This window comes from Neodiprion virginianus, chromosome 2 (assembly GCF_021901495.1).
Source record: "Neodiprion virginianus isolate iyNeoVirg1 chromosome 2, iyNeoVirg1.1, whole genome shotgun sequence".
NCBI classification, from domain to species: Eukaryota; Metazoa; Arthropoda; class Insecta; order Hymenoptera; family Diprionidae; genus Neodiprion; species Neodiprion virginianus.
The window spans coordinates 32,528,401-32,541,336 of NC_060878.1; the positions used below are offsets into that span (position 1 = coordinate 32,528,401).

Below are 12,936 nucleotides of genomic sequence, written 5' to 3' on the forward strand. Positions count from 1 at the left end.
CATTCATCGGCCCGCGTTTCATTTCACTGATAAAACGCATTTCGATAACGATTCGCAAGAAGCTAATTTGCGTTACGAATTGATATTTCGACGCAATCTTAAATTGTTGACCAAAGTTTCGCTATGATAGGAAAGAGTGACAATCGGTAGCGATTGTTGGAACGGTGTATAATGGAAGTAAACACCGATCTCTATTGGATGTTTCTTGTTCCTATTAATATTTTTTTCCATTTTGTAATGGGTTTCACACCTGAAACTCAAAAGTCAAATTCAGTACTGTACAAGCTGCTGGTAGGTTCTGACTTAACGAAAATTTAACCAATTAGGATAGTTGGCTAGACGTTGCCGGTATTGTCCGGTATTGTTGACTTCCGGCGACCCGCGGAGGGACTCGTGCCCTCTCTCCCGATCTATCTACTCTCTGGCGGATTGTCACATTGTTTCCGGTTCTATTGTCTATCGCGTATCTATACATATATACGAATACAACATACGGGGTTGAATAACGTTGAACTACATTACAGTTTCGCGGAGCTTTACCAACCCCGTCATTTTCCTGACCGTATTATACAGTGTACTCGCTCGTTTAGTACAAGAAGATGTTATATAAATAAAAGTAAAACGCGACTCCTGAATTATATCACACGAGATCGTTACAAGGTGACTACATTTTTCACCTTCCATCTGTGTTTAATATTTTTAAACGCATTTCCGGACACTCTCAAAATCGGTGAAAGAACGGAGCAAAATAAAAAGGAATTAGTCTTGCAATCAATATTTTGCCCGAATCGCTTCTGAATCATCTTGAATTCAGATTGAAGTACGAAAATATCGGAAGGGTAGGTGCGGGGTGTGAGCCTTAGGGTAGCCTTCAAAAATTGGTAAAATAGTAGCGATGCGGGTTGGACGGGGACGTTTGTGGAAATGTGAAAATGCAAGAATATATAGAAATATATGTAAGTAGAGATTGGCTCTAAAGCGGCGATAGAATCGCGGCATTTCCCGGGGATGCTCATATATAAGGGAAACTTATGCCGGGCGAATAGCTGAGAGGCGAGGCGAAGCGAAACGAGACACGTAACTTATCTTATCGGAAAGACACTTTGCAAGACGCGCGGACTGGACCAACCAGCCAATGCGGTACTCGGAATAACTGGACGTAACGCGAAATTGAAAAATCTGCCTAACGCATCTCTCTTACCCCAGGGTCGCCCGACTCTGACCGCGTTACCGACAACCGCCGGAAGTCTGACCAGGCCTCGATCAATTCCCGGGAAAGCAGAAAAGTAAATGACAAAAAATTGTGCGTACAAGTGACAGAAGAGAAAAAAAACAAATTTCAAATTCAACATTTCGTATCATTCGTATATCTACCGGGGTTTGAAAAAAACTGACGTATTTTAACTTTTACGAGGAGAAATTTATTTCTCGATAATAAGACGAGGAATGATGGTTGACGAATGACGATCAGTCACCATTTGAGGTGCCCAAACCCAATACGCGGCCGTCTTTTCGGAATTTATACATAGGTACATAGGCAAGCCGTAACGTGAAATAGAAAGGCGTTTACAATAGTATATACCTGTATACCTATATACAGTATGAAAAGATAGAGGAGAGGGGTAGGGAATTGGAGCGAATTTTGAAATATCAATTTGAAACAGCCGGTTATGCGTCATGCTTTCCGCGAGCCTTCCATAATGGCCGGCTTTCCATTTTTATTTCCACTTTTGGTAGGTACGAGTTGACGCGGTAGGCGGGTCGCGATTTTCCAAACTGTTTATACTATTCGGCGCGAGGGATAATAAATACGTATTGGTAGATTATACTACCGCGTATATGCAGGCGTGTCTATTCCGCGGTAAATGCTTCGCCCAATATCTTATACAGCTGGAAGTCCGGGCAATGCTTTACGATATTTTGTTTCCAATCTTCCCGGCGGAACTGGAACGCTCCTCCTTTTCAGCTTATAGCTGGAACACCCTGCAAAGACATTATATGGCCATCGGCCATCACTCGACTTTTATTACCTTTAATCGTAACGAACTACCCGGAGAATGGCTACCGCCGCCACCATTCTCCTTATAAAACACCCTCGCAACGTTATAGGTGCAACCGATTTTCAACCCCAAGTCTTATTTTTCGGCACTCCGTTTTCAACCGGCAATGGTTACCAACGTTACCCGTAATACGGCGTTGCGAAGAAAATCGACAACGGTTCGAGTATTGCTTGACGGAACTAAAAATGTAATGTATATTTTACATATGTGTAGTGAATATATGGACAGCACTTTTTTGGAGTCAAATCTACATCAATTATGGTAGATCTACCTGTAACTCTTATTATCGGATTTGCAAATCTTGTCACAATTGATGTAGATTTAACTAAAAAAATATGCAGTCCGTAAATTCGCCACAGGAGATGTAAAATCTACGATATTTTTCTTTCCATGTTCCATTGCGAATTGGTGGTAAAAAAAATAAATCGCACACTGGCAACAAACAGAATTCAAGTTATAAATTCACGCGAAAAGATGAGGATCCGTCAATTGCCTTCAAATAATACAAACCCCAGAGGGTGGAGAAAAGTTAAGATCCGTCTGAAACCGGCGCAGCACGGCTTATTTTATCACGTTCACCCTCTGGAGCATACAGACATGATTTTATTCTACATATAAGTATAGTTTTCCCCAAGTATGTACGATACAGGCTGCGACACGCGTACGAAACTTTCATATTCTCGAAAAGGATTATCTCCCTGCATGTATAGGAGTATCTTTGTAAATATATAATTTTCGTAACGTTGCAGGATATTCCGACGATTCGGTAGAATCACGCACCAATAAATGCGGCCCGATGCATGCACACACATTTATAATGATACATACGCCTCCACAATGGAGGGATTTGTCACGCATTGATACCTCCTAGTAACACAGCAAGAAAGACCCTCCTTCTGTGCTTTCTCGTCTGCCGCACCAGGCTCGCATATTATTTACGTATCGGGTATAAGTGCGTTGTACCTATCATAATGCACATATGGAACACGACAAAGCTCTTTTAACTGCATCGCAAAATACTTTGCAGTCTGAAATAAAAATAAAAGGTGTGAAAAAATAACTGAAAATGTATACTCGAGGCGACGATCGATTCGGTAAACTATACGTCGATTAACGACTATGCCATTGGGATTTGAGTGTTTCATTTTCGCTAGTGCGGGATAATTAAATACTACTATTTAGAAGCTGTTATACACATATACAGATAGATAGATACGCCGACCAGTAACTGCAGGATGTTTACGACAGCTGTGCAGGTAAAGCGTGGCTGCAGCAGCGATACGGTAAGATTTCAGCAAGATAATCATAAAAAGTATGTATAGGTGTGTGTGTATATATATACATATATAGGTAGGTATACTATATTATAGTAAGGCGCGAATATCTTTTGCGGTGTGGAAAATAGCCTAGGTAAACGAAAGCTAATCGGTTTGCGAGAATATAATTTGTGTTTTTAAATTTCCAGCACTAGGCCGGGTAATTGAATCTCTGCAAGATTACTTCGGCTTCTGAGACGACGGCGACGGCGGCGTCGCGACGTCTCGACCTCTCTCATGTTGCAGCCTCCGGGTTATTTAGGATAGATTATTATACCTTATATACCCGTGGTAAGAGGTGTATCTCAACTCAAATGAAAACGCTTTCATTTATAACAGAGTGAATTGTTGCAAAATTAATTTCCATTTAGACCGTAAAATCCGAACCATTCCAATGCCTCTTCCTTCCAAAACGACATATAAAGTAACGAACAATAAGAGACTAGAATATGTGGAAAAAAGACACAAGCGTCCGGTATAGTACTGGGCGATATCTATCGATATTTACCGATATCGATAATGACAGGTCAAAATATTGAAGTTTTTCATCGATGTTTTACATACTCGATAATCGGTAGTATCTATACTTTTACTGCAATATCGACAAGCGTATTATCAAAATTCAATTTAGAAAAACCTGAAATTCTCATATTAAATGCAGTTTTCTACCGTGTATGTAAGATAAGATCTAATTATCGAGTTATTAAGTGTTTCTACGTCGATAATTATAATAAATTTTCTGTACGGTAAAAATGTTATACAGAATAAATAATTATAGTACTAAAGTCTAAATAAATAAATCATGCCTAAAGCAGTTTTACGTTTCTTTTTTCCACGTAACATATAACCATCCGTATTTTATAGATCGAGATTCGACCAGCAATAATACTGATAAATAGTGATAGAGAAGAGCGCGACGCACATCGATATGAAACAACCGATACAACAGCGAATATCGCCCAAGCTGGCTCGGTAATCATGACAAGTGTCACTCACCGCTCAGCAAACCCGTAGCTCAAGGCACTGATTGATGACCTTTGAATCGGGTTACATCAGGAAAGCGCGAACGCAGTTCCCGACTACCAAAAATAATACGCCCGAGATATCCACATTAGGGATATTCGCAAGGTTTAGCTCGACCGAAGTGCAATGGATCCGAGCCTCGTCCTGAAGGAACCGCCTTGTTGATCGTGGTATCCTCTGCGTCAGGTAAGTATGCTCAGTGTAGGGTCACCAGACTACTTATACAAGTGGCGGTCAGTTTTACATGCGAGAAACGCCCAGGCAAGGCTGCGCCACCTAGCGGTATGTTTGCGAACTAGCCAGACTACTTATACAAGTGGCGGTCAGTTTTACATGCGAGAAACGCCCAGGCAAGGCTGCGCCACCTAGCGGTATGTTTGCGAACTAGCGCAGCTACATGCTGGATGCCGAATGTGAATCTGTAGGACAAGCCTGGCGAGTTGCGATGGCAATAGATACAATTATAACGACCATAGTGTGCTGTTTCTGGACCTTCGAGAATTGAGCCTGTGAACGGAACTACAAAACTATTCTTTCCAGGTGATTATAAACATCGCACGATGTACAATCACTCCTCGGATATCGGCAGAATTTTTTTAAATCGTTCATTTTCTTTCTTCCATTCTTTTTTACCCCCCAGGCGCCGCGACCGCGGACAAAAATCAACGTTCGGTGAAGCTTGAATAAAAAGATAGGCAGCTGGGTAAGCGGTTTGAATACAAACCCGAGCGAGTGTCTCCCCTGCCGAATCAAGACGATCCGGGAGTCTTTGCATTTTATCATATTTTCTTATAGTGTGCAGTGGCTACGCGCTTCGAGAAAGTCGAGCCAAAGTGTGAAGTGGACTGAGTTGCAAGGTTGACTTTGACGGAGTCATAGATTCTGTACCCACAATGACTAAGATTATGAATCGATTGTGTGCAACTCACTTGCTTCTGTTTCACAGATAGAATGATCGCGTCAGTGTTTATTATTCGTAGCAAAAAAAAAGTAGAAAGAACCAATCCAAGTGAGGGACTCCAATAGTCAGCCCTCTTGGCAAGTGCGTTTCATTATCAAGTTCTACACGCCGCGTATCCGTCCTGATAAGATTACGTGATTCTCTGGACGTCAGACGTACAAAGAAAGATACAAAGGAAGCTACAAAGAAAGACGTTGAAAAATATTCTTTGCTCAAACCTGAGCGCGAAACATAAGCCTGAAGAGACTTGCTTCCAGGATCATTATGAAGTTATTCATTATTCAAATACGGGATAGATTAAGCATGATTTAGTTAACTGATTACGACATGTCTACACGACGATTGATTTTTAAAACGCTTCGATAATTACTGCTGAGTGTTTCATGATATTATTATATGTCAGATGACTTCACCTAATACGCGATTTTTACGTCACAGCATTTGCCTAAACATGCTGAAAAGGCCGGAACAAAGCTGTGAAAATTGAAGAGAATTTTTTTGCATCAGTTATACTTATCGCAATGATAAGTCGACAAGCCAAGAAAAGTAAAACGATTGGTAAATAATTATCTATCGATAAGATTAAAACGGTAGAGTGCATTGCCAGGAATGAAACTGTGAGGATAAATTTGGTTTGTGTTTTATTCGAAAAAGCCATTTCGACTTTTCAATCCGTACACCCTGGAGGCAGTTACGCGATATTTACAAGGCGTCGAGGCGTTCGTAACCCTGTTTGCGGCAATTTCTTGTTTCCATCAGGTCCGCAGGCCTGCGGGGCAAATTCAACCCACCAACTTGGCACACAGCAACGCTCCAAGCTATGAAATGACGCGGGCGGTTGCCCACAATCACCTCAACTCCTCCCTGTCCCTACTCGGATAGACATATAAGTGTACCTGTGCATGTAGGTATGCATGAACGTGCACCGCATGCTACCCGACGAAGCAAATCTTGCGAAAAGTAAAACGTCCATTCCTTCGCTTTATATCATCGACGAGTAATTTACCGGAAACAAATGATCATTCGAAACAAGAATTATCACGAAATATCACATGCACCGTCATGATCTGTTGACACAAAGACATCTGTGAAGAGATCAAAGGGGGCAACCGAGCGAGTTCCCTATTCCCTGTTCTTGGTTCGATAATAATTGTAGCAATACGAGAGAAGCCCTTATGGCCTTTCCCCAAGCGCGCATCGATACTCAATTCTATGAATGGAATGAAACGAAAGCATTGATAAGTGAGCTATAACTCGGTTATCGAGGACCTAGATAAACAGGCTGACCAGAAGTGCTATATTTCTTTTCATTCGATCTCAGCACTCGAGATCTTTCAAAAACAATACGTACATGTGATGCGTAGGCGATGGTCGAATTGAAACAGAAATTGTTTTTATCCTAGACAGAAAACAAAAAAATCATGCCGAACGCATGAGCTATTTATAAAATCAACATCTTTGTGAAAAGCTTAAACTCGTTGTTAAAAATCTGTTCGGATTATTTGCCGCTTTGATAAGCAACCCTTATGTCTGCAGAAAGGCTAAAGTGAATATTGACCAAATTAAATGGAACTTTAAATTACAAACGCGATATCAACCCACAATTATATTTCTCGTTCAGGCTCTTTCTAATCAAGCTTCTAAGTACAACGTAATTTTCACATCCTAGCATTACATTTCGGCTGGAATATTAGCGACGGATTAACCCTCATTTCGAACGCGTATTTTCCTCGACATCGAATGTTTGTACAAATCCATTCCTGTAATACGTCCATGCAGATGGTGCATGGGGAATGCTGAAAGCAAACTTTTCAATTTGCCATTCTATCATTGACAATTTCACGCAAATGGAATCTTGACGCGAACCAGGCACCTCGTGGAACGGCCCCTGCAGAACCACATTGGCGTTAAATAAGTGTAACCATCCCCGCATCCTCTGTCACCCCGTACCCCCGGCTCCTACATAATTGCCTGTGAAATCGCTTGATGGGTTTGCCTACGTTGTTTTCCTACTTTCACCTACACTACACCGCACCAATCTTCGCAACCAGAAAAATCTATAGATGTGTTAATCGAGAAACATATTCTCTTTTCTTTTAAGTCGATAAGAATTGGCCAAAACCGGATAAGGATTCTCTTGCATTATCTTGTAATTACTAAAAAAATACAATGAGCAAAAGGGATGCTGTAAAAATTGAGGAACTGTCGAGGGACTTGGAGCGAAACTTGTTATCCGATAGTTAATTAATAGTCGACGACCACAAATAGCGAGGTTGACTATTGCGGAACCGCAATCGCTATGGCGAATCTGCATTACTCGAGCGGTCCCCAGCAGCCTCTGCACCCTTAGACTGTAGGCCAGTCAACCATTTCGCGGTCCAACGCTCGCCCGAAATGACATCGTGATTGTTGTCTAACAATCCCCTAGTGCTTTCGACCCCATCGTTGATGTATGTACCAATGCGTTTAGGGACCAACTCATCCGTGCGCGGAGTAACAAGGGGTAATGAAAAAGGACAAGAATCACTTTACACATTCAATATAAGTCGGTGAAATCTATAACACGCCAATTGTTGTCCATATGCAAATTTTATCAGCAGATAGAACCTTGATATTATACCTGTTTGAATAACAGACGGTAAAACGAACTAAATATTTAGCGACTTCCGGTCGCGAGAGACACGGTATAATAATATAGGAGATGAGAACGGCACTGAGCGAAGAAGGGAATGGAAGAGAGTCAAGGGGAGTGGGAAAAGGCGGTAACTCGGTGATGGCGGAGGACGATTTGAGAAGAAGATAAAACAGTTGTGGTTGTGTCGTTTGCTCCTCTTATCAGCGGGGACACTTTGCCCTACTCCACACCCCTCACCATTCATTCCCCTCAGTCCCAACCGACGCTTCGAGTTTTCTCGCGGTTTCTGCCCAGCTATGACTGTATCTACGTATGTAAAATGAATATACCAGCTGCGTATTGCATGGAATACGTACTAATCACGGAGGATGGTTGATCCCACTACGAGGCGAGACGAGACCCCGAAAATACCATGTTCGTAGGTAAAGAACGAAGGTCTTTCGGAAACACCACGTGCCCTCTATTTACCACCTCCCGATCGGTGGAAGTTCGCGCAATCGTGTCGTCAATATATCGTCGATCGGATTGATCATTGCATCCCGAGCGGATGACAGAGCAGAAGAGTTGACCACACAAATTCGCGGCTGTGTTGTGTTTGAATCAATATGTCTGGGACAGCGCGTACGCAGTCCCAACTACCAAAAATAATACGCCCGAGATATCCACATTAGGGATATTCGCAAGGTTCAGCTCGACCGTAGTGCAATGGAAGAGCCTCGTCTTGGAGGAACCGCCTTGTTGATCACGGTGTCCTCTGCGCCAGGTAAGTATGCTTAGACTCGTTTCAGCAGGCTACTTGAACAAATCGCGGTCAGTTTTACTTGTGAGAAAGACCCCGGAGGTCGCTGCCACGTACGCCACCTAGTGCCTAGCACGTTAACGGTTTCCAAAAGCCTGCGTCAATACTGGCGGATATATACAGGATGAGAAGTAGGCTGCAGTCGGTGCAGGCGCCAGTGAAAAGAACTGGCTGTTGCATATTTTTAGGCGTAGACGTGAGTATTTTCTTACCCAACGTTTCGTGAAACACTGTGGTAACTCATTGAGTTGATATACCTACATCACGGTCAACTTTGACCATAAAAATTAAGTAAAGAACTCGATTATTCAAAAACGTGGGTCTATTCTTAAGAACGTACCAAAGGTATAGTCCAGTCAAAGAGCTGTTGAGACAGAAATATGATATGACGAACGTTTGAAAATACATCTACACGGAAAAAAAATTCAGCTCGTGGAACTAAATATTAGATAGTTACTTGTAAACAGTTCGTCGAACTAAACGTTCTGTTATTGGAAGAGCACTGCATGGTTCGTATAACTGACTGTTAGTCAGCTGTCATAGCTGTACGTTGTTCAGCTCTCTCAGCTAAACAGCTTCGTTCGAAGAGCTAGACCAGAATTTTTCGGCTCCGCTCACAGCGCTTATTATTAAATAGTACAATTATATTGCTATTAGTATTATTTTTCATCATTATTATCATTATTTATTCAGTGTCATTTACATATTTGAATGGACTATTTAAACAATTATCTATCAACTGTATTTAAATCATACTCATGAAATTTGAAGGTTATGAAATATGTCAACGTACCAGAGCACAGCGCAACTTACAGCTCTTAGAGCAAAACCATTCAGCTGTGAGAGCTGAACAACTTGCAGCTATCAGAGCTGACTAATATATAGTTGCTGTAACTACAAGATAGACCGTAGAGTGCGTATAGTTACTGGAGCTGTAGAATACAGTTCGCCGAACAGAATTTTTTTTTCCGTGTAAAGTCAATCGAGTTGAATTTAGTTGAAACAATACTCCCGTAAATTAAACCCACAATAGAACAATTATTGACTTTGAAGAGATCTAATTATTAAATCATTTCTAGAATGAAAACATTTCATTGTCCAAGCGGTTTTAATCCACTAGTGCTAATTTTGTTCGTAAATTAATTCCCCAACCCAACAGCCACATTTTCTATTTGGCTTCTCAGTTGGCAAAAAGAACCATGGTTAGTCAAATCATTATAAATCATGAATAGTAACCCAATCCCTAAATACTCCACTGTCATCCAAAATCTAATTGTGTAGATTTGTAGAGACGTCATTTGCAAACAGTCCTACAATGTCATTACAGTCGATCAAAAAATTTTCTTTTTTACTCTACAAAACATTCAATGGTGAGATTCGTTTAAAGTTATCCAATAATTGTACTATTGCAGTAGGAATTTATGTCTCTCGGTTTTTTAAATGTCTTATTTTTTTTTCTTTTCGGGAATATTGCTTCAACTAGATTAAATTCGATTAACTTAAGTTGCACTTTCAAACTTCCCTGATATCATATTTCTATCTTGGCAGCTCTTTGACTAGACTGTATGTTTGGTACATCCTTAATTTCAAATTGCTTCAGTGACACATACGAATACTTATAAGAGACTATTATGCATATAAATTCATGATGCATTATTGTACGTTAGTTCAAAAGAAAAAATTTCAATAAAAAATTTACAGAGTGATCAGGGTGCAATGCACGATTGCAATAAAAGGTGTGACAAATGAACTGATCGTTTATCAGGGTACAAACTTAATTGAACGTGAAGAAAGTATTTATTCTTGCTGCCATGGCTTATAGCAAACGAATTGAATTGTTGAGAAATATACGTGCCGCAGAAAAAGAGCAAGTAAATTTTGTATTTCATGTAATGTGTCGGGGTAAAAAATAGAAGGGGTTTCTTTCGGGTAATGAGGGAACGGCTGAATGTAGGTTCGGTGGAAGCAGGGAGGTAATAACCATATTTAAAGCTCTTTGTTTCAGGTCCATTTCGCGTAAGCTTTTGGAATACATTTTAGGAGCGATTTCATAATCGCCTTAGCTCCTTATCTTGTAGCGTCCGGAGTCTGGCACAATCGCAGTTACAAGAGAGGCGCGCACTGGTGTAAGTAAAGGTATAAGGAGGGCGTAGGTAAGTATTCCAAGTGATAAAAATTGTGCAGCCCGGGTGAAAATTACCGTCTAACAATTTGTTGAAACGGCCGCGTTATATAAAATGGTGGAGTGATACGGCATAACAAACACTTGCAAAACGCGAGGACGAATCCTACAGGCTAACCGAGTTACGCGAGGTTGAAGGACATTAGTTAACGAAAATTGTGCTAGTTGTCGCATTTTTATACACCCGATGATTACAGTTTCTTACCAAGTTAATACGATTACCTTCGAAGGAGCCAAGTTTACGAAGAATCTCTGAGCTCTGGCTTAAAGGGCGGGAAGAAGGCGAAGGGGCAAGAGGTAGGGGAAATCTTGACAAGGAATGCAAGGAAAAGATCGACAATGCCTCGTGATTTCTTACTGGCCTGAATACCGCCTAATTCTTTCGAATAATCGCATATTTTAAGAACTCTCACCAATGATAAATCAAATTACATTTACTTTTATGCCAACCGTTCATTCATTTGCATCGTCGAAGAAAAGTTCGTTGCCAAACTCTTACTTAATGGAGTGTTGTTAGCTAAATTTTGAATCTTTCACGCCTTCGTCGTCAACTCGTATGTTGTGTACGATAAAAACGACAAAAAGTTAAAGAAACACAAATTGACATTGCCGCGTCTCTGCATCACTAACCATTGTACATGTACTGGTGATGTAAAGTATATTCGCATTTACATCCACATTCGTAAAAATCGGGCGAATATTTTTCGAATGTAATTGTCACAAATAATTAATATTTTGCTTAGAAAAATTATGAAAACAATATGAGATAAGACAAAACACATTAGTTACAAGATAAACTGTTATTATGAAAGTTTCTCTTCACGTTTGAATCGCACTCTAACTTCAAAATTAATTTGTTTATGTTATCAATTTGTCATTAAATAATCAAACAAAGAATTGGCTTAGTTCGGATCAGCTCGGCGATTTCCGGAACAAGATACAAACGACGCTAAATGTGTGGGTGCGACTTGCATAGTGTACCAATGTAGTATCAGTTAATCAATTGTCAACTTTTAGCCATAGAGAAATTGCACCAAATTTAGAATCTATATTCACATTCGCATTAGCGAATATCAATGATAAAATTCGCATCCGCATTCGCATTCGCGAATACTCAAAAATTTACATTCGTTACATCATTGATATACATTATACTGTATAACAAACGTAAATGTAATTTTTCGTAATATACTTTATTATCGGTTAAAAAGAGTTTTTTTTTTTTTTTTTTTTGCGCCTGACTAAACATATTACAAGTGCCGACTGAGATACATCAAATCCTTAAACGATGATGCACATATCCGAAAGTTCTGAGACAAAAATCTTGTTTGAAAGTTAAATTAAATCGTACCGAATTCCGCATAAGGCAGAGAATATTGTAGTTTATCTGTCAGGACATTAGCGTCGTGAAATATGTGCGCGTTACCAAAGTATAGAACTTGAAATCAAGATCCAGGTGAAGTTGAGCGCTCTGAAGTTGCGCGCGCTAGCATCCTTCCTGTTAAGTCGTCCGTGAAAATACTAATTATTATACTGATTATTATTAATACGAAAACTTTACTCCGCGCTGAGTCGCAGGCGAGAAGGCGGAGAAGCAGGAAAGCGAACGGGCTGGAATGAGTGAGTGTGTTTCAGACTGTTGGCGTACCGACAACTTAACCGGAATGGGGTAGCGGGCAGGGGGTGGGAAGGAGGGGGCGAAACACCGGCTCTACACAGCCCTTGGATTATGCTTAGTTGTAATTAAAGCTTCATTATGACCTAGCCAATTAAGATACGCAGCCGCGATTCAAAAATACCTTATCCACCACTTCTGTATATCCCGTAGTTCCTAATATACATGTAAAGTTGGAATTATCACAAAATTCAGATGCGATCGCAGATCATGATTTACAGAATCGACGAAAAATAAAACTCATGTCGCTGCAGAAGCGTTGAGCAGACGCAAAGTTTCACAAGA

At 40.5% G+C, this 12,936-nt stretch overlaps 2 non-coding genes across 2 annotated transcripts; both read right to left on the reverse strand.

Annotated features, from left to right (window-relative positions):
• Positions 1–4,427: 4,427 nt before the first annotated feature.
• LOC124299425 (U1 spliceosomal RNA) lies at positions 4,428–4,593 on the reverse strand. Its single transcript, XR_006907013.1, has one exon. It is a non-coding gene; the product is annotated as a U1 spliceosomal RNA (small nuclear RNA).
• Positions 4,594–8,604: 4,011 nt separating this feature from the next.
• On the reverse strand, positions 8,605–8,766 carry LOC124299421 (U1 spliceosomal RNA). The gene has a single exon (XR_006907010.1). It is a non-coding gene; the product is annotated as a U1 spliceosomal RNA (small nuclear RNA).
• Positions 8,767–12,936: the final 4,170 nt, after the last annotated feature.